General features: G+C 42.9%; 1 protein-coding gene across 1 annotated transcript in view; it reads left to right on the plus strand.

Moving 5' to 3' along the window:
• The window catches only part of LOC142818037 (voltage-gated delayed rectifier potassium channel KCNH8-like), a 366,747-nt gene that overhangs the window by 131,119 nt on the left and 212,033 nt on the right, over positions 1-23,595 (plus strand). Inside the window, exon 2 of the mRNA XM_075896227.1 lies at positions 7,663-7,746. The gene's annotated coding sequence lies outside the window, so the exon portion shown is untranslated. The remainder of the gene's footprint in view (positions 1-7,662; positions 7,747-23,595) is intronic.

A 23,595-nucleotide genomic window follows, 5' to 3' on the forward strand; every position in this document is an offset into this window, starting at 1 on the left:
TATCCCCACACTAACACGCACATAAGAAAAATATACAGACTGTCTTGTCATTTGAGACATGAACGTTCCAAGCTTTCAGCCACCATCAATGCAAACTTCAGGTTTTTCTTTTCCCAAAGAAGATAAAGTCGCCTTTTCTATGGCGGCGTATTGATTTGATTTGGACGCGATTATCAAGTTTTCCTTGCTACGAAGTTCATCTAGCGTGCTTGTTAGTCCAGTGTTCGATTCAATACACCAGCTTTTTCACAGAGTATTCCCGGCACGCGTTCATTATTTCGCCATACATTGTTCGTTCAATTCTGTTGTGCCCACGAGAGCTCGCAAGAAAGCCAGGCGCGTCTCCTTAATGAGGCTCGAGCACTGCGCAGTCCCTCGATCACCGTCGTCTTGTCAGGAGAAAGGGCGCGGCGGCTGCACGCGATACCGTTAAGAAAACGCGGCTGATTGAAGCGGTGCCGTTAATTTCGAGCATCGTGAGCGTGGCTGCTTTCACTCGAAGGACATGCCTTACAACAGGGGAAACGAAAGGAAGGAGCAAGTATTGTAATGAAAGCGGTTGCTTCGGATTTCGGCTCAGATTCCAGGAAAATTTATTACGGGGGTTGTGGACGTCTTCGTTTTGTTTTCTTCTTTTTTTTCTCTCTACTGCGTGGTCATTAAAGCGCCGATACGCTTCCTGTAGCGCTGTTGCGAACACACGTGCGAGATTAACTCTTGTGTGGGCTTACTTGCTATTGCGGCAGACTACGCGAACAAGCGAATGAAACGAGACACAGAGGCACGCACACGTGCGAAAGAACACATGCTCACGCACACGCGCACTCAAACACACACACAGACAAGAATGGTGTGCTTTCATGAGTCAGTGAATGGGGAAGTCTTTTTATGCGTTAAGGTATTCCTAGCACGGATTATTTAGGTACGCCTTCTTGCGGATGATGCGGGAACGCCTGTAATCATGAAACCCGGTTTTACCCACCCAACCCTTCCGCGTCTTGCAGAAAAAGCCTCAATTTGTGTATTCTGAACTAGACTGCAATTCTAATAGCTCCGCTTCCTCCCCAGCAGTATGGTATGCTGCGCGCCTGCCTTGTAGAATGCTATGGCTGCGGTCCAACTTCAACGACACCTCTCGAGGGGGAAAAAAGGAACATGATACAGAATATACACGAATATAAACACAGGAAGGATCAAATTAAGGAAAGATGCAGGAGAGAGAGAAAAGGTAGAAGTGTTAACTTGCTTAGAGAAGCTGGCATGAGTGAATGAATAAATGAAGGAATGTATGCAACTTCACCAATATTACAGGAGCTATATAAAATCGATCAACGACTGACTGGGGCCCCTGTACCCGAAACATGTTTCCTTCATATTACATAATATAACAGCCGTTTATAAGCAGTGAACGACAAATCGCAAAATAGTTATACGTTTGATATGCACTGCATTGGAACACAGAACTTAGACACTATTGCTTCCACATAGTTAGTAGGCTACTATTCTTCTTATATATAGACAGTGACATGAGAGAGATAAAAAACAAGAAATGCAGAGAGGTAATAAAACAAAACAGAACCAAAATGCAGGAAATAAAAAAATTAAGAAAACAATGACAAATATTTACAAAGAACAATATGCAATGTTTTATGTGCAAATTACAAGTGTAGGTTGGCTCTTCTACACTCGGAAAGGGGTCAATGAAACACTCAAGTTATTGGCAGAGAGAAGGAAAGAGGTCGAGGCAAAGGGTGAGCATGCATGCATGCACGCACACACACGCTCACATTCTCTCTCACACAGAGAGACACTCCTCGCTCTAAAAATATCACTACTTCTCTATAACCACCAGAGCAAGTTTTCCGACTTTATTAATTGTATACTAATGCTTCTGTCGCCTTCATGCGTGTCATCTTCTCGGGACGACATCATGAATAGTTGCTACATGTGATTGGTCCGTTGCCAAGGCAAACTGGAGCGAGTTTGACCTAGTGCTCATTGTACTCATTATTTCAATTCATCTCTTGGAGAAAACTATTCGAAAGAAAATATCACGCTGTCACCGCTTCAGAGGCCAAGAATGAGTGAATCGTGTTGTCACTGCTGTATAACGTCGCTGTCGTCATTATCAATAACCTGTCAACGTCGACGTTTTCACGTTATTCGCGCTGCTTAGCACTCATTCAATCATTCATAACACTAATGACGTCATCCTTCTCATTGTTGTCCTGCTGGTGTCGGCTTTCGCTTGTTTTACAAGGCCTCATGAGGTGCCATAAATTGGGGTTGGCGTCTACGAGCGATTCAAAACAAAAATATATCCCAGTAAATCATCATGTGACGTCACCCTACCATTACAGATCGCCAAAGTGTGTGACACGATGACTTACATCGACGCTTGGGGTGCGCCGATGACGGAGACAGTGCAGAACCATGGAAGGTGCGGAAAGCTTGCAAGACCTCGTATCTCGTGACCTGTTGAGGTGTTGTAAGGAGAGACAGTTACGGGTCGGCACTTTTCTTTTCTTCTGTTATAACCACTTATATATAGTATCTCGCAGGCAGCGCTCAATTGCGTTAGGAGCGGAAAGCTTTCGAAGTGGCGTGAATAAGAATCGATGCATCGACCGAAGGGCAAAAGATGGATTTCACCTGCGCGTCATTTTAAGCGAATGTCTAAGGGGCCGTGTGATTTTAGTTGAGTAACACTCGCGCATAGTCGTTTTATTTGTTTTATTAAAGTGTCTCAGCCACTTTTCACAAACGCGATCGAATGACGTATTGATTCATTGTAGATAAATTACGATATCGATACAATGAGCAAATATTCTAATGAAGAATGTGCACTCGGTGGGTATTTTTTGTACGCTAAGACGATGATTTGACGTCTTTTCGCTGTCGGCTCTTGACAGTGGCTATGTTTAGCGCCGAAATTTAAAATAGTACAGGGAACTAGATTTAGCTTTACGTCTGCGTTCAGGGTTCTGCGTAGATGTTTAGAAAGCCATCAACGGCAGCGGGAGCATCACAGTACGCCAACAGCTTGACCTTCGAGATGGTAAAGCATCACATTATGAGAAACTGTGAGCAACAATGTCATAGACTATGTTTCTGAATAGAGAAGTAACAACCTCGTGGTGCATAGCGGTTGCGCGAAAATATTCTAAGACTGCTAATCTCAATAAAACTTGGCACTCGCTTCATTGTCAGTACTTGAAAGCTAGCATGTAAAGCAGGATGACATCTCAATTTGAGCTGAGCCAGGCAACGAAGATCTGCTTTAAAACTACCAGAAACGTTCTTTCTTGCACACTTAAAAATAACACAAAAAAAGTAACAAAATCTGGGTGCACGAAGGCATGCAGCACTTTGCTTGCATTGTTTATTTCTGTATATTTATTCCTTTGATTTTTTTGCGATGTTCCCATATCATTTTGTTAACAGAGTAACAACAAACTAAGTTTTCAAATCTTGACGATCTATTTCGTCTTTCACCTCTCCATTCCAATAACTATTCAGGAGCGCTGGCTGGGTCGAACGAATTACATGCATGCGCAGTGAATGATACCCTGAGTTACCCGGCCAATTCTTAGCAATCCATCTCTTCTATGTACGACAGGTTACGCTACGAGGCACACACAATCACCAGCTGTTATTCCATTCACTATCCGTGTCAACTGTTTCTCAAGTACTCTTTCTTTCCCTGAACGATAGTCGATTGGGACAAACTGCCCGATAAAAGTATTATACAGGACTCACTATCGCAATTTCAGTCACACCTTCAGTAGCAAGCAGCTTCCTTGCCTAGCTGAAATAATTTATGTGCTTTTTGTTTCTTTTTTTTTTTGCTTGTGCTAACGGGTTCTCTGTTCGATGTGAAAACTGTTAGAATAACATCGCTTGCCCTTTTATTTCTTCTTGAGTACGCGTGTATAAAAAAATTCATATGTTTGTATCGCATTGTTGTTTTTCTGTTGTGCTCACCTATTGTGTAGCACGATGTCAAGATCTTGAAGAAAGATCGCAGTATAAATAAATAAATAAATAAATAAATAAATAAAATTACGAAAACATTCAGAACTTGCTGTGAAATCATTCACTAAGAGTGCGATAGCACATCGTCTTCGGCCTTACGCTACAAAAAAACATCGTAATCGAAACTTCATGCGGAGGATCAACCCAGATCATCCAGAAGGTATTAGCTGTTACGGTTCACTTCTATGGCATCGTGAGCATCTTTCTTCTATTTTCATCACGTCAGTGCAGTCAAACACACATCCCGGCAACGGTAGCCGCGCATGCAAAGAAAGCGCCACAAACAAAATGTAGCAGCCATTTCAGCTCTTCGGCTCGCTCTCAATAATGCAGCTGTCTGTTACAGCTCTCAAGAGCGTAAACTGTTGAGCTGTTGCTTCATCCCAGCAATTCAAGGTCCAGCTGTAAGAAGCCTAGACCACGGGGAAGCCATAGCGTTTGTACTTGCCACTGTGCCCTTCTGCTTACCCGGTCTGGCCCAAGAGGGACACTTCGCCGCACGCCAGGGGCCCTGCTAGTCAGGCTAACTGCACATGCGCCAACACGTGCAGTCGCATGTACGAACGCATATACAAACACACACTTCGAGACCTCATTCCTTCAACTGCTTTGCCTACATCACGCTGCACTGATCCTGAAGATCGGCGAGATTGTATGAATATTGTATGGGATGCCGGCGCACGATTTTGGTCGGAACGGCAAGCGTTTGTTTTAGTGGAGCAAGTCTCTGTTTGGTCTCTGTTTATGCGAGGGCCAGGTCATTCGTGATGCGAAAGTACGGGCACCACGAAGAAGATTTGGTTTCTCCTATACATCGACGGCCGTTGGCACATGACCTTTTGCCTTTCAAAGCAACTGCTCTCGAGGAACGTGTTCTTAATAATGCCACTGAACCACATAGGCTTGGTCACAGAACATCGCTTGTCCTGGACTTGGACATTAACCACTGCTCTACCAACACGCGGAGATGTCAAGTCAAACTAAAGCCTTTCAGAGCCTACAATCCAGTTTTCAATTAAATTGTTTAATTTTCATAGTCAAGTATCTTCGTTTACACTTACATATGTCCCTTCTATCTGCCTAACCTTCTCACCGCTGTGCTTGACCTTCTCATTATGTGTAGATTTTTTGTAGTAACTTATCAAGTAGACATCTTTATTATGTCCCGGTTTCCAGTAATGTTGGGGAATAGAAAAACTGGCAGGGCTCCTCGTGAATTCGCGTAAGATGACTAGAGAGCGAAAACCACTTCCTTTTTTTCTCAGTCGATGAGCTGATCCTACACGCCCCCCCCCCCCCTCCAAAAAAAAAAGCTTTCTATCCCTAGCGTAGTTTCGCACTATGACCGCCCCATCTTTCACCAAGTGACGATGTCACGTGGCCATAACACCTTGTGACGTAAGGTAGTATGACGTCACAGAAACTTTATGATGAGGTCATGAATTTGACGCCGAGGTGATGTCATATGGTGACGCCATCGTGGGATGATAATTTTTTTTGCGTCGCTCGCTTTGACGCTGCCGACGTGAGACGCTGCTGACACCGATAGACGATTTTCAAGTCTGATGAACTATCTACGCTTTCGCCTTAATAGCGTGACCTATTTAAGTAACACTACATATTATTCTACATACTAGTGGTAAATGGAGATATTCGAAAGCTCAGACGCCTCCTCACGGACAGCGTGGGGCAAGCATCGACCATGAGATGAAAGCAAACAATCCACCCGAGCCACGACAATCAGTGAGCGCTGCTTCGCTTACGTGAGTGAGCACTCACCAACTGAGACACACCGCATGTACAAACAACGTGCGACTGCTTTCAGTGCACGGTTGCTTGAATAGCGGAGCTCGATAGCGCTTTCAGCCTCACAGGCCGCTCACATCATCTATTGACGGGAACAGGTCGTCCACTGTCATTATAGCTATGCACCAGCCTTTCACTTTATTTTTTTTTCATCCGTCACGACCTGTCGATTGCCATGAAAGAGGATTGTAGGAAGCCTCTCTCTTCGGTCATTCTACTCCTACACGTACGCAGTTGAGCGAGTGCAGGCCGTCAGTGCGTGCACGTAAGAGAGTTGCGTATTCACTGCGACGACAATATTTTCGCAAATTTCCATTCAGGCCAGAGGCGTAGCCAGAAATTTTCTCTCCGGGAAATAGGAGAGAGGGGAAAGGGCGTTGTTCGCTTACATTTTATGCATGTTCGCTTGTATATTTGTACGTGACTTTGTATGAATACACATGCAAAAGCGAAAAATTTTGGGATGGGCTTGAATTCGCCATACGTCCCTCCCGTTGGTAAACAAGTAAAGATTTGGGCGCACGTTTCCGATAAATAAAAAGCACGACTTCTTACATGGCTGAGTTAATGCTTGTTAGGAGTTTTACCCAACTATACTCACATTACAACACCACAAATATTATGTGTGCCCATCCCTCACTCTTTCAGCGCGTGCGTGCGTGCGAGCGTATGTATGTATGTATGTATGTGTGTGTATGTATGTATGTATGTATGTATGTATGTATGTATGTATGTATGTATGTATGTATGTATGTATGTATGTATGTATGTATGTATGTATGTATGTATGTATGTATGTATGTATGTATGTATGTATGTATGTATGTATGTATGTGTATGTACGTATGTATGTATGTACGTATGTATGTATGTATGTACGTACGTATGTATGTATGTATGTATGTATGTGTATGTATGTATGTATGTATGTATGTATGTATGTATGTATGTATGTATGTATGTATGTATGTATGTATGTATGTATGTACGTACGTATGTATGTATGCAATGTATGTATGCATTATGTATGTATCATATTTTTTACTCGCATATATACGTAGTTATTTTCCCTCGTACATATACTGTTCTTTCGAGACTTCGTTATGCCATCGCGTTTCTCTGGTTGCTGTGTTGCAATAACATTCACTCTAAATTCACCATATCCACTTCTCGTCCTACACAAAACGTCTATATAACTTGCTGTACAGAACTGCTTGCGTAGTTACAAGGCAATATTGGAGGCGCGGGAAGTGAAAGCTGCGCTACATCAGTACGCCAGTGTCCCTTTTTTCTCCGACTTCAATAACGGGAAAAGATATACAAATAATCGTATTACTTCTGTCCTCGTCCTCCGCATTTCCGACTCCTATATCGCGGACATATATTGAGATATGCCGCAATATAGGACAACAAGATTCCTTCTACAAACATTTTTTTTTTCATTGTTTTCTCAGCCTGCATACGCATGCTACGGTCAATCTCTTTATGGAAATCACAGCATTTCATGGGTTGTTGTCTATTCGGTCAGTCGATGCGTAGCCTCATTTTATGCTGTATGTCATTGCAATTTTCTCGCCCTGCATGTTCATGCTTATTGAGTTTTGTTTTCTTAGACCAGCACTACTTCTATGTGGCTCGGCGCAGCCGCCAGGCTCATTCAAGGGTACGAATGGCGCCTACTCAGCCTCCTGAAGATATTTTCAATAAAGTCAATTTCACTCACTCACTCTAAGTGCCTCGGTAACTATTTGTGTTTGCAAGTTCCTGTTCGCATGTCGGGAGTGGAATATTTCATTTCTTTCTTTGTGTATCTTTTCGCAGATCCTTGGCGCAGTTCTGGAACGTTTTTCGATGTGCTCCACGCTTCTTTCATCTGGCCACCGACGCTGACTCGGCCAACAAACAGTGAGTACAAACGTTAGCTCGTTGTACTTCTCAAACAGCAAATACAGTCAACAGCTCATATTAAATGTTAGCCTTGTCCAGAAAAAAAGGGGTACATGGAAATCAAGGAAGGTTAAGAAAGAAATACTTTGTTTCTTCCTAGAGAAATCGCATATCGACGTTGAATGTACACAATAAATTTAGGAATGCAGATGCTATATCGGTGAAGTAGTAAAGCAATAAATACATTTTTTATAGCCTCACCTCTGCGCCATCTCAGTAAATGAGCAATCAAAAACTTGAAACATCACATTTTGTAGTTGCTCCCACATATCCAACCTATTGCGTTGTTGCTGTTGAAACAAATGCCTTTTTATTTCAACTCCTACTCAACAAATGAGACAGCTGGACCCCTTCGTACTCGTCAAGCTCTCCCCTTTTGTTACGTTGCCACCTACTCGTCGGTATATATAGGGAGGTTTTATAATAAGGGAACAGTACAGCGCGAAACGCATGAATGAAACTGAAACTGGGGCGAAGTTAAATAGGATAACTGGAACACACGTGTGATATTCAAGCCGTATCTTTCTTTTAGTCTCCATTTTTTTGCTCTTTTTGTTACAAGTCCAGTCTTGCACTAACCACCACCTGCTAATTTCAACCTTCTAACAATGAATGCAGTATTGCTATATTAGGTTACATTCGCAATATTCTCGCTCAGTTTCGCCATATTTTATAGCAGGTTTATACAAACAATAATGTTTTTCTTTTTCGCAAGCACCTGCAGTTGAATCTTGTTGAGACCATTCCGCATTCTACGCTTCTTTTTGCTCTTTTTTTTTTCAGATAGGGTAGAGATGATGTCTAAAATATGCTTTTTTTTTTTCTTTTCCGGGCTTATGTCTCGTGGCAGGAATCTATTTCCATACTGTTAATGCGATCCCTTTATCAAATGGACGGGAATAATGCGACTGCCAAAGTACGCTTTCGCTTGTATTTTACTGTGATGGTTTATATATCAGTATAGTGCAGCAAAATGCTATTCTAACGAATCGCTGGCAGCGATGGACACTATAGAGCTTTATTGCAAGCACTCACATGAGAGAGGTCGACGGCTTTTTTTTTTTTGTAGGCTACCGAAAGAGTTCTACTGTACCAACATTTACAAGACATTTAGCGCAAATTGGAAACTAATTTCAACGTTGCTGAATAAAAGGGCGTAGGCTACACTTCGGTCAGCGTTGAATGAGCCTGCTCTACGTAACGTATTTTTCAGGAACCTTTACTATATGGTTTGCAACATAGCACGCCTATTTTATTACTTCTTGGTGCTTTCTCGGAATAATTTGTTTTTCGGGTGATATGCTTATATTTTTCATCCACTGTATTTAAGTTCTTTTCTACCTTTAAGTGGAAGGGAAGACCTGAGAACCTCTTTTATTATAAATGGGGTATTTAGGTTGTGCATTATTGTGCAAATCAAGTAAAAAACGTGAGAGAAAAGCAAATAAATTGTAAAAACTACGGTACCTTCTTGACTATGGGCTTTATAAATGGCTGGTTAGGTAAATTAGTTCACTACTCGCAATTATATCAAGCTGATTAAATAGTGCGAAGCTGAACTGTTGTTTCACACAGAGACCTCGCGAAAGATGAAACTTCTATTTTGGCCGATTATGGTTCTCAGAACTAATATCGACAATTCGATTTACGTTTGATTTCTTCCTCTTAATTCATCCAATCATACGTGACGGGGAGTACACTTGTAAAATCAAGGAATTGCGCTATGCACTCGCTGTATTGACGTTCATATTATACAAATTCAATTCGAAATTATTCACTGTAAGTTCTACGTGGAAAATCAGAATGACGTGTCTGCGACCGGCAGCACCAAACAAACCATCCGAATTTGTCAAGAAAGTGCTTACCATGCACGTGTGATTAACATGAAGGTCATTTATACCACGTTCCACGTGATTTTGCTGACGAATTTCCGTCACAAATATGACGTTGTAAAAAGCATACTAAAACTGCAAAGCAAAAAAAAAACCTAGAAGCTAAAATTTCGTCACCAGGAGTTGAACCTACCACATCGTTCTCCGCAGCGCGCGGCAAAAACCGACTCCGCCACAAAGCGTACGCTCTTCGGTTTGTTAACGATGAGCTATTTACGCCATACAGCACAGGCGGTACTCGGAGTTCTGTGACTTCAGCATGTTCTTGTTACCACTGGCGAGATGACGCGAAGGTTCCGGAAGGAACGCTTGGAAAGTCGCGTCTCGAAGCGCGTGCGCCTCAACATGTAGTGGTCGCTCATGCGCCCACGCTTATATCGCGATATGGGTAATCTGCACGCTCTGTACTTCCGCCGCGAGTGATTGATTGGTTGATGCGCGGGGTTTAACGTCCCAAAACCACCATATGATCATGAGAGACGCCGTAGTGGGGTGCTCCGGAAATTTCGACCACCTGGGGTTCCTTAACGTGCACCCAAATCTGAGCACACGGGCCCACAGCATTGCCACCTCCATCCGAAAAGCAGCCTCCGCAGCCGGGATTCAATCCCGCGACCTGCAGGTCAGCAGCCGAGTACCTTAGACACTAGACCACCGCGGCGGGGCATCCGCCGCAAGAGTGCGTTGAAGTTACAGAGAGCACGAAGGTCACCTCACTCGCTGCAGTGGCCACACTTGTGAATGGAGCACGCTGCCGACACACGAGTAACAACTGTCACAGTTGCTAGTTAGCACTTGTCTTGTGCACGTACACATCTTTGCGTTCGTTCCATGCGTCCTTTGTTTTTCAGCAGAGCGCTTTTGGTGTCGAGCTACGTTAGTTATTAGTTCGTGCTCCTCCTAAGTATGTTCTTTTCGTTCGTCCTTTCAGCTTGAAGAACGCGCTGAAAGTTTCGAATGGCTTGCCGTTCTTCGTATGACTATACAGTTTGTTGCTCTTAAATTGATTCCTTCGACCTTATGGCGAGGCGATTCTCAATAAACGCTCAAGTACTTCTGTGCAGAAGCGTTTCACTTCTGCGTTATACCGATTTCTATTACATTCCTATGACGATTCCTATGTTTCTGCGCATCGCGGTGCAGTAACCTCCACTCCAGCAATAGGCAGACATCACCACTGTTGTTTCTATGAAGACCTATCATTTGCTATGTTACAGCAATACTCATTGAAGGAAAGAAGTGGATATTTAAGGGCTCGTTCTTTCTTGTTAGGCCCAATAATAACTAGAACTAACAGACAGTGATGCCAAGGAAAGTATCGCGGGTGGATGTTATTAAAAGTAAATGAAATGTGAATGTGAAAAACAAAAGTGCTCGAAAAGTCAACCTGCCACCGGCAGGTTCCAAACCTGCGGCTTTCGAATAACGCATCGGTGCAACTTAGCTTCAGTAGCGGTTATCCCTCGCCTATTTTATCTGATATTTACGTACCCATAGTCGAGTACTAAGTACTTGAAATCGTTAACCATTTTTTCTAAACACACATTTCTAATTACGAAGGGTTAGTACTCAGCGCCGGTAGAACCCGTAACGGTGAACACTCTTTTGTCATTCTGCAATCTTGTATACTCATCGAATACTCAATGTGCACTTTTGTGTGAAGAGGGACAGGAAAGCCGCACTGTCCTTCATAAAGCCGACTTAACTTCATCAACGCATCAGAACTGACAGCAATAGCAGTACAGTAATTGAAATGATTTTTGCGTATCCGGCAAAGTAATGAATTACATTTGTACTGTGATAATTTGGTACTGTAACAAGTAATTCAGGCGTGTAATTTGAGAGAAAATTGTGCATTAATTTCTCAAACACGCTTGACCTTGTATAACATACTGCCTCATCATATAGCATTAAGCAATGGCTGGAAGACGTGCTCCAAAAAGAAAGCAAGTTCGTCAAGTCAAATCAAATCAAGTTTTATTATTTCATAATATATGTACAAAAAAAGGATGTACAGAGGAAGCTCCCGTAATATACACTGAAATGGGACCTCCTATGAAATGTAGACATAAGTATTTGATTGGCAACAACAGTGGCAAAAATAATAGAATACAAGGTTACAAAAAATGAACTACAGATTCAATTAAATGACGATGCTAACATCAACTATATGTAATCACAAATGTAAACTGTAAAACATATTTATATATATATATATATATATATATATCTATATAAATAGCATAGCATGATAAAGAAAAAAAACAAGAGACTGAAAAGAAATGACATGACGAGAGAGAAACCGGTTAGGCAGAAGAGTGAGTGTTGCATAACAAAAGCTTTTTATATTCACGGCGAAATTTATGGGGTTTTTTTTAATTTTTATCAGATTGTCAACAGTCAAACGTGGCACAGATAAAAGCTCTCCCTGTCTTTTACTTCACCAATCCCCATTCCTTGGTCTAGATTAGCTAAAAGAGCGCGTGCTTTGTCAACCGCGCTGCCTCTCTGCTTCTTCTCCCTCTCTCGCTCTATCTCTCTATATACGACAGTGCTACTGCCAGCTTTGTCAGAGAGTATAAAGCAGGACACGTTTCGTTCCCCTCGATCGCAATCAATAATGGTTGTTTCTTTTTGAAGAAAACAAATTTGCGCGCCATCAAAACGTGTACGATTCTAAAGTGACAGATAAAAAACTTGCGTTTGCGTATATACAGTCAGAAACTGCCTCCGCCCCCGCGAAGGCTCAGCAACACTGTAGCAAGAGCGCACAATTCGACGAGCACGGAAGAAAAAGTGCGCCGTTCACGGTTTCCCGGACAACAAAACTTCCTAGTCGGCTCAAAAAAGCAGGGCCATCACTCGTAGTTATACGGTGACACTGCCCTTTGAGAAGGGAGAAAAGTAGCCCCCCAGGAAACCGTACTGCGACCATGTGCGACAGGCACGCGACATTACAGCGAAAAATAAACGGAACAGAGCAGCATCCTGAGTGCTCTAGCGCTCCTCAGTTTACATCCTTTTGAGGTAAATATCGTGGACGCAAAAGATAGCCTTTGTTCCCCCATAGGGCTTAACGTGAATCGAGTCTTTTGTCGCAGTGTCACACCCACTAGCGGTACACGTACGCAAAGCCGAGACTGCACCATTTCACTTGCGACCTGCAATAGACATTCCTCTTTCCTATGGCCTCCTCCTTTCTTTCAGCAATTACGGTCCGCATCTACTTTGTAGCTTACGGCCTGATCTACGTTCTCGTTGTCTGAGGGCGTTTAGCACACGACGGCTTAGGCTGTGTGGCTCGTTCACCCTGAGTACGTGTGCGGCATTCCGAAATGAGAGGTCCAATGTTTTGCACACAAAGCTTACTTTTATACTTCATTCATTCTTTAGACTTCTGTATTTCGTCTCGATAAATTCGTGCAGTACTACGGGAAACATGAGAGGGGGGGGGGTCATTACTGAATGGGAGGCTGTGGGTTCGGAAGTAGCACGCACGTTAGTACTGTTCGTTAACTACGTCGACCTCGTTTCCGGGTCACTGAGCATAAATGCTGCTAATAACATACGGCGCACCGCGCCGTTTTGAACCGAGAACTGTCATCACAGTAGCCTTTTGTGTAGTATATATTTCGGTATATTCGGGACTAACCATTCAAGTTACGTTGCAGAGCAGTTAGTCGACCGTTTCAGTTACATTTTCCCTGCTTTAATGACTACACCAACAAGGGAAGGTCGTATACTTTTTGTGTACAAGTTCTAATATTCCAGCAAACAGTTCTAAAGCGCACAACCATGCAACTTGGACAAGGCTTGTTCCAGCTACGACTGTAAGACTAACAATGTGAATAGCTGGCCTAACGTACACTTTTACAGCGGCGCTTTAAAATGTTGTCGGTGTTATGCGCATTGCTTCGCTGAACCTAGTATCAGAAATAATTAGTGATCGGTGGCGTATAATAGAAAAACATTCAGTACAAGCTAATCAGAAGTATAATTTTGTTTTAGCATTCATCTATTCGCATTTTCTTAAGTTAGTCACTTTAGAAAACTTGGAGCATCTTCCCGATGGAATGCGAAGCAGCACTGTTGGGCACGGGTGGCGTCACAGGTTGAACGTCGCGATCACGGGTGCTGCAGACAGCGCTGGAAGATTTGTTTCAAGCGATGGCATGGCGTAGGTCTTGTAAGTGACGAGTACAGACATGTTTCAACGCGTACGTTAGGCACGTGTCAGGTTTACTTCGCGTGAACCAACGAGTCGGCGGTGCACCGATCAGTGGTCACGGCTAGTGTTGCGGGCGAACGGACGAGGCAGCCGCTGCGGGCACAGTGGTGACAGCGTGGCAGTCGAGAGAGAGTGATGTTAGCACGCAGCAGCGGCATGACCTACTTGAAACTGCGCCAACACCTGCGGTGCGCGCACGTTCGTGCGGAGGGACAGCGTTACACAGGCTATTCAAAGAGCTGCTTCGCATCTAAAAAAAGGTTACGTCTCACTTATAGCAACAAGTGAGCCCAACCAACATCACGTTTATTTGTTGGCAACTCTGAAAAGTTGCATCAAAAGAGCTCACAGGGTTGTTTGACGTAACTTGTAACACTCGCGAACGTGCAGCAAATAATAGCTTGGGTGTTTAATAAAGGTTATACGATGATGAAGGAGTCATCGCGCGCAGGATACGAGCGTCTCTGGTTATATAGTTCCGGCGCTTTATTAGCCGACAGCCCGAAAGTCACATCTTCAACTATCCTGCACAGGATTCGTGAGCCGTGCAACACAGACTCGCCAGGAGAAGGGAAAGTGGAGGGAGAGGGGCTCGCAGGCCCATGCACTACTCCATTCCCACGTATGGTCCCGACGTGAAGACAGCAGCAGCAACGAGACGGGCAGTTCGTTTGCACGTCAGGAAAAGTGGGAGTAAACGGGGTGCGAAGAATTAAGGAACGAAGGTTGATAGTGGCAGGCCTTGACGATAAACAGGGCCGAAGGGTTAAAGGGAAGAGAAGGGGTGGGGGTCCCTCCATACGTAGGATCATGGCCACCACGTACGCGACTGGCATGGCTGCTGTGAAGTCGTAAAACGCGGAAAGTAGGACAAACCTTCGGTCGTTGTTTAACAAGACGGAAAGTTTACAGAAAGGGAGAACGACGGGAAGGGAAGGAGACGAGGAAACGAGCAAACAAGCAACTGAAAACGGGGTCAGGGGGCGACGAGGTTAAACGGTTCTCCCACTGCGAGTTATAAAAGGCGCTACTGCGAGCTTCCAAGTCGCTCGCAAAATCCGGCCGTAATGACGTTGCGTCAGTCTGAGAGCCATGAAGCCCGACGCCACACGCGAAAAGTTTTCGCATGCCTCCACAAGCTTGGATTAAGATTATTTTCGTTCGCGAGCGTACGCAGTACGAGGATGAGCCAAGACGGCGAACTTGAAAGTTAGATAAGGGGGTTTCCAGCGTCGGGTTTTTCCAACAAGAGGCCTTATTGGCTCGAAGTTTTGTTACAATGTGCAGAGTGCATGTTGAAGTGTACGATATTTTGTTGTTGTTTTTTTTCCTTATGATAATAGGAAAGCGAGGACAGTCCGTTTTTCTTTATATTTCTGTTTAGAGGACTATTTATAACAGAATCAAATTATTACACAAAAATAAATATAAATTATCAAGTCTCAGTGCACATCGTAGGGCGCGTTTTTCATGGCCGATTTCGTGGGTGCATGACATGGTGGCCATAGTATAAGTTCGCACGGAGCAATTCGGGTGGCATTTTACGTCGGTCGCATAGAACCAATCGAGTGATATCGATAGTATTTCTAAAAAATTGAACTCTCACCCGATGCCACAAATGAATTTGTCTTTATCGTTCACTTTATCGCCACCTAACTAATCCTTTCCGAACGGCAAGGCATGATTATATATTCTCTAACCACAGTGATAGCCACTTTGATTGCATTTTGATACTATTCGAAACATGTCATCGTAACCGCTTCATTTGCAAGGCTATAGGACTGCAAACGGTTTTTGTATGTTAAAGGTGGTTAGCTTAGGTACAGGGACTGCCTTGAAGTTCACTAATTAAAGGGCTATTGTAGTCATGAACAGCATGCTGAAAAAGAAGGTGGCAATGTTTTATGACGCTCTGCCTACTTACGAGAACAAGTTGTTGTTGTTGTTGTTGTTGTTGTTGTTGTTGTTGTTGTTGTTGTTGTTGTTGTTGTTGTTGTTGTTGTTGTTGTTGTTGTAGTTGTTGTTGTTGTTGTTGTTGTTGTTGTCGTCGTCGTTGTTGAATGAGGGATATATCATTACGTGAATACAAATTACCCATTAAGTCCAGCTCACCGTTGATATAAACAAACGCTGTTCTTCGGCACATTTGATGAAATACCGAATTCGCATTACTTTGGTGCCAGTGGCTTCCTCTGGCCCATGTCCCCAATTTCCCTGTGACGTCTGCCTTACCGCGCGTTTCCGCGAATTCGAACTCAACTCATCCGGCTATGGGGCATCGTCGAACTAGGACGCGTGGGACGGCACTCGCGTAATTAGAGCAAGCGCTCGCATCGCGCTAATCACGGAACGGGAACGAACAGCCCAGCTCCAAGGGAGGTGGCCTATACGCGTCCACCATAGCAATGGTCTCGCTGCAAACAGCCAGGCACCCCGTCGGGCGCGCTTGCCCCGACACGGCGTGTGTGTAACGGGGGCATCGAACTCTGCGAGGCATGACGACCTGAGAGGGGTCGTCAACCTCTTTTTTTTTCCTTCCTTTTTTTCCCCAACTCTGACGCTGACGCCACTTGTGAGCCGCCCTGCACGCCGACCGCAAGCATTATGCAGCGAGTGACATGACACCGTCACAGGCGAACGCGGACGCATGCGACCACGACGAGATATTTTTGCTATGCTAGTGTACCCCCTAAACGATGCGCACGCAGAGCAGCAGACGCCCTGCACGTTTGCGTATGTGTCTATAATTTCCTGTTGGTGTCCTACCCTTTCCTCCCTTTCCCACTTGTTCAGCAAAGGATACTTGGCAGGGCTCAGTACTCGTTAATTTCCGTGGTCTTCCCCAACAGTTTATCTCTCTATCTTCCTGTTTTTCGACTAAGGACGCAAACCTGGGACTCGCGTTTCAATGGTGGCATACTGAAAGCAAGGACGTGACCCACGTGTTCATGAATATCTATAATTAGAACTGCTGATAAGTTGCCCGCCTTTTATACTTAAAAGGCAAAGGTGTTGCTGCGTGGGAGCAGCCAAAATTAAACATAACACGTCCCCTTCCCTCACCATACAGTTGGCAAACTCTGCGCGTCGCAAAGCCCGTCAAATTAGTAACCAAAGCGCAAAGACCACTGAAAGCGATGCTGCGGGCTACTACGAGGGTAGTATTGAATGGAATCCCGTAGTGCATTCTTAAGTAGCAAAATCTTATTCGACCTCAACAATGACGATAGCACGGCACTATTGTTAAGCTTCATTAACGGCATCTAAACAAAGTAACACGTATACACTTGAGCCCCGTTCGTTTCTCTTTTCACAACGGTTATTTTGGCAAGTGGCGTCGGCAGCCGAAGTACAGCGGGCTTTCGGTAATTTTCGAGAAGCGATTCCTTGATGCCGGTGGACTCCGAGCGCCGCCTTTGGACGCGTCCTGAGCGATATTGATGGCTCGGAGTTTAGATTCGTCATTTTTCTTTGCCTTGTCGTAGCGACAGCTGCTTACAGCTCTTCCATAGTGCAGTATGGTGTATACTGTGAATCCTCTACTATTTGTTCTAAACACACAGACGCTGTGTGCACTATTGTGTATAGCAGTTCGTTTTGTTTGTTATATCGACTCTAACTGGTAGCATCTGCTAAGAGACAGATAGGTCAACCTGAAGATGAATCAAAGCTCCTGCATAGTGAATTTGTCTTCATTCAATCCTCTTTTCTATTCACTTTGCCCGAAAGAATATGCGAGGCTCAGTTTAAGTAAAGCTCATTCATTCATTCATTCATTCATTCATTCATTTAACTTCATTCTGGAAAATATAAAGTTGTCTTCCAGTGGTCGCACTTCGATGGAAGCGAAATGGTACAGACCCGTGTACTGTCCGATGTCAGTGCACATTAAAGAACAACAAATGGTGGAAATTTTCTTAAGGAGCCAATAATAATAATAATAATAATAATAATAATAATAATAATAATAATAATAATAATAATAATAATAATAATAATAATAATAATAATGCCACTTATTTGGCCTGCGTCAAAAACAGTACACGCCACCGGGATCACGCAAAAGGAAACAGACGTAACCGTTTCCTGACTAGGCCTACATCCGGGCACGTCAACACATTCGAGAACAATGTTCACTGACAATGACAGGTCGTTCTACTGTCCCAGCCACGACTGAATGGCATCGGCTCGAATCAATGAGTCTATACGTATAAGAAAGATAAGGCAGAAAAAGGGACGCGCCCGTCGCCAGCTTCAGTGATCATTGATGGGCTCGCACACTTAACTACACCAGTGCTAGTACAACTTACCTAACCTGTGCTAAGCTTCATAACGTCTAAGCATGCACGTACGCTCGTTCCTGCGTAATTTGCCTCAACGCAATTGCCTCAACTGCAATTGCCTGTGCGCAATTTGCCTCAACGTTATATACCTCGCAAAGGCAAAAGAGGAGCGTGCTTACCCTCGAAGAAAATGTGCTCTCCCACTCGGCGATTCGCTATGTTCGTTTGATATCATCGGCCCCAATATATCTATCGTCGATGATGGCATTCCTTCGTTTTGCTTTGTACCTCCATAGAGCAATATTCCACAAAGGCAAACTTCGGTTGCGTTCACCACTGGGATGAGTTCATGGTCCCCTCTGCTAGCGATGCCTTTTACGGTCTTCATAGAGGGAACAAGTAAGGATGTAAAGTCTAGCTGGCTGAATAAATTGTACGCGCGTGCGGCACATCAGAAGTAAGTGAAACTACTCACGTGCGGCATCCGGAAACAATTTGGGAATGCTGGACCGTGAAATAAGAATCAGCCACCGTCTCTGCAAAGAGATTGAAAGTCGACCGCTCTTTGCGAAGGCACCGGTGATCCATCTTCGAACGTGCTGGTGATGTAGGGAGCAGCCGCGAAATACCTTCTGGAAACTTTATGTAAACTTTTACTTTTGTTTTGAATCTGTCAGTGAATGTGCGTGTACGCGTGTGGAGGAATTTTCTTCTCGTATAAATCGACTCTTCCAGGGTCTGTTCCCTACTTGAGGGGGTTGTTCATGTTAGTAAACAATAAATGAATAAATGCCCCGCCGCGGTGGCCTAGTAACTAAGGTACTTGGCTGCTGACCCACAGGTAGCGGGTTCAGATCCCGGCTGCGGCGGTTGCATTTCCGATGGAGGCGGAAATGTTGTAGGCCCGTGTGCTCAGATTTGGGTGCACCTTGAAGAACCCCAGGTGGTCGAAATTTCCGGAGCCCCCCACTACGGCGTCTCTCAAATTCATATGGTGGTTTTGGGACGTTAAACCCCACATGTCAATCAATCAATCACTCAATCAATCAATCAATCAATAACATCAGATCTCTCCTTCGCCGTGAATGTCGGCAGCTTTTCGAAGTAGACAATAATGCGGCCCTAATAAGTGAATAATGTTAAGTGAGAATAATAGAATAAAAAGTGAATAATAAGTGAATAATGTTAAGTTGTTCAGTGCCACCTCGTCAAAAACTTGTTGCCCCGCACTCACGAGAAAAGTCAGTGTATCAAAAGCATAGTTATGACGCAAGCGTCGTTTATTTTATAATTCAAATAAACACAAATTAGGCTCAGTTCATGCAAACGCATGCCGTTAAGCCAATACCAAAATGAACGATGAGTTAGCGCGAAACTGCCTCAGTCACTCAGTCACTCTCTGTGGTTCATAACTATTTGGAAGCATGAACTGTTAACATACTTGTTATTGTTATTATCTTGCCGTACAGCTTATAAGTGGTCGTTATCAAGGGTTTGTATAGGTCACCGTGTCCTCCAGACTCAGTCGATAGCCTCAGAAACACGGTAATAGGTGCCCAAAATGATGGAGCAGAACCGGCCATATTTAGCGCGATACCCTTACTAGTCCGCATGTCATTTTTTTTAATGCAACGATGGTATCGAAGTCCGCACAGAAAGTATCTGTAATTTCTACTTGAATCAGGATCACATGGCCATACGAGACCTTAGATAAAGGCAAACACAACAGGCTCTAAGTAAGTTTTTAGTACTTCTTTTGTTGTTGACAAATGAATGATATGAAAACTGGTTTATTAAGATGCTATTTCAGTGGGCATACTCTTTTTATATATTGCAGTGCATAGGTGAAAATTTCAAATGTCAAAGGCGCAGTGGCACCATGACCTTTAGAGTTGAGTGAATTAGGCTGAAACCAAATATACGTCTTCTTTTTATGTGTGATTGCATAAGAAACGCATTGAGAGTGTGTTGGTAACTATTGTAACTTGTATTTGTAACTATTGCTGTGAGTTGCTTAGCTCACACACAGACACGTAATAAAAACGCGACAACTCTTTGGGCCGCGAAGTTTGTAACCTTCGCTGTTCCTGTTTCACAAAATCTAGCTTTGATACCAGCTCGCGCTCGTGCGGTCGACTTTAATTTACAAATTTACTTTACAAAAGCGTAAACTTGCGTGTTGAGGAACTGTATTTGGGGAACGCTTAATTCTTATTCCTTCCAGACGCCACTTATGAACAACTCTCTGTAAGTGCGTCAAATCGACACAACGTTACCTATAAGGCACTCACTATTGTACTGCAACAAAATAATGTCGCACTACGCTAATTTATGCGTTAGAGTAATTATTCGCAAATAAACTTCAATATATATGATTTGATTCTGAAGTCATTCATGCCTTGTCTCTGAAATAATAGAATCAAATCTGAAGCTAGAAATATAGTGCAAATTCGTTTTTCCGTTATGTCAATTTCGAGCAAAGGAATATTGTATTTTTGGTATGGCTCGCACGAAGTGGTACGTCATGTGGCTCGCCGAACAAAATAGTGCCTTATTATTATTATTATTATTATTATTATTATTATTATTATTATTATTATTATTATTATTATTATTATTATTATTATTACTATTATTACTATTATAATTATTATTATTATTATTATTATTATTATTATTATTATTATTATTATTATTATTATTATTATTATTATTATTATTATTATTATTATTATTATTGGTGTACCATCCCAAAAACATATGATAATGAGGAACACCGTATAGTGGAAGGCTCCTCCAGAAAATTTCAATCACCTGGTGTTTTTAAAGTGCGATGACATCGCTTTGTACACGGGTCTCTTACCATTTCGCTTCCATGGAAATGCGACCGCCGCAAGAAAAATTTATATTCTCCAGAATGAAGTCGAATTAAGTATGAATTAATTAATTAAATAAATAATAATTTAATTAATAATTATAATTATTAGTTAATTATTAATTAATCAATCAATTAATGAATGAATGAATGAATGAATGAATGAACTCTACCTAAACTGAGCCTGGCATACTCTTTCGGGCAAAGCGAATGGAGGAGAGAATTGAATGAAGACAAATTCATTACGCAGGAGCTTCGATTCATCCTCAGGTTGACTCATCTGCCTCTTAGCAGCCGCTATTCGCTATAGTCGATATATGAAAACAAAACGAACTGCTGTACAAAATTGTGCACACCGCATCTGTGTGTTTAGAACAAATAGTAGAGGATTCACAGTATACACCATACTGCACTATGGCAGAGCTGTAAGCAGCTGTCGATACGACAAGGCAAAGAAAAATGAAGGAGCTATAAACTCCGAACCATCAATATTGCTCAGGACGTGCTCAAAGGCGACGCTCGGAGTCCCTTGGCGTCACGCAATTACTTCTCGAAAATCACCGAAAGCCCGCTGTACTTCGCCTGCCGACGCCACTTTTCCAAATTAATCGTTGTGAAAGAGAAACGAACGGGGCTCAGGTGTATACGCGTTACTTTGTTTAGATGCCGTTAACGAACCTTGACAATAGTGTAGTGCCTGTTTTTTGTCTCAAAATAATTATTATGAGAGCGTCATAGTGATCGGCTCCACAAATACAACAACCTGGGTTCTCTTACGCGTGAGTAAATCTAAGCTCACGTGCCTCCAGCAAAATGCTGCCGGTAGAGCCTAGTATATCGAAACGCAGGTCGACGAACTTTCGGGCCAATCATGGGTGGACGAGTGTTCCTTCGTGTCGCGAGTGGTGCGCTCGCAAAACACACACACACACACACACACACACACACACACACACGAATATATATATATATATATATATATATATATATATATATATATATATATATATATATATATATATATATATATATATTGCAGTGGCTTTATGGTCACTTTATTGTCTGTTTTTTTTTTATCCAATTTCAGTGTCGCACCCAATATATTTGATATTTCCATATATTCGTAAGAAAACCTTGTCTCCGAAACACCATCAGGCTGAGTGCAGTCTGAGTAGTGTGTTTGTAGAACAACGCCAAGGTGCAAAAAAAAATTAGCTTATAGGAAAAGGATTCGCGGAAATAAACGGAGGCCCCTGAGTAAATACTTTTCCAAGTGACTTGAAAGAATGTTTTGTAGCGCGAGGCGAAATACCATAACCGAAACAGATAGACGGAGATGATAGGATAGAGCACCAATCCTTCCTGTTTCTGTATCTCGCCTCGCGCCAAAAAAAAACATTATTTCAAATACGTCACCAACAAGCCCACACTCAAAACTCTCGTCGACTTTCCAAGCCAGCTCGAAACGTGTGGAAACATGTTTGCTAATAAAACAAAACATGTAATTTGTGTAAGAGCGTAGCTTGATAGAAGAGCCGTTGCCAGTAGTCCTTTATATATCCATACCTAGCATAACAAAATAACTCGAAAGAGACTAGGCATACTTAGTTAACACAATTCAGTGGCAATTGTGGACCAAATGAAAATTGATAGTTTATTGACCCGAGCCCTGTATTTTAGGGCACAAGAATTAAGCTACTTTGTATCACGCATTAGTTGAATTGGGGTGTTACCACAATCGTCCGTCCAACCATATACAACAAATGGTAGAAAAATAAAATAAATGAGAGAGAGAAACGAGAAAAAGAAAGGAAGGCAGGGAGGTTAACCAGATGCAAAATAGAGAAAGCACTACGTGGTCAAAGTTGCCCCCTTTGATTAAGGGCTGTCTTGATTTTGGATTACAATAATCAAGATATGCAGTGGTATATGTATATATGGCATAATATATACACTATAATTGTACACGGACATACTATTTTGGTACATTCATCACTTTATTCAATATTGATGATTCATCAAGTGCATGGCAACAAAATCGTACAGGAATACGTATAGTCGTTAGTAATATGGGCTGGAACACTGAAATTACTTTTTGAATGCCATCGAACATAACAAAAGCGACGCGCTGTCGTTTAGAACACTAAATGCTCGAGCAAACGTACCGCATTTCTTGCCAATCATTATATCACATTTATATCGCCCAATTAAATGTAATCGTTCAATCAACTTGAATTATGTGTTCCAGCAAGCGTTGCTAAAGGTAGCGGTGTACACATGCGTTTATCCCAGTGCACAGGACAACTCCACACAACTAAAGGTCAGTGACACATCAATCGATCCATCGATCGCGCCGATCAAACGACTGATATCGCCGGTGCTTAAATCACGATGATCGTTTCGAAAATTGCAGGAAGCAACACCTGCTAGCGTACATTTACCTCCAAGTTATGAAATCTCGCTTTCCAGAGCATGTTCCTAGTGCCGGTATAGCGAAGCCCTCATCTATCAATATTTTTCGGGGGTCCT

The sequence above is a fragment of the Rhipicephalus microplus genome, chromosome 1, assembly GCF_043290135.1.
Source record: "Rhipicephalus microplus isolate Deutch F79 chromosome 1, USDA_Rmic, whole genome shotgun sequence".
NCBI classification, from domain to species: Eukaryota; Metazoa; Arthropoda; class Arachnida; order Ixodida; family Ixodidae; genus Rhipicephalus; species Rhipicephalus microplus.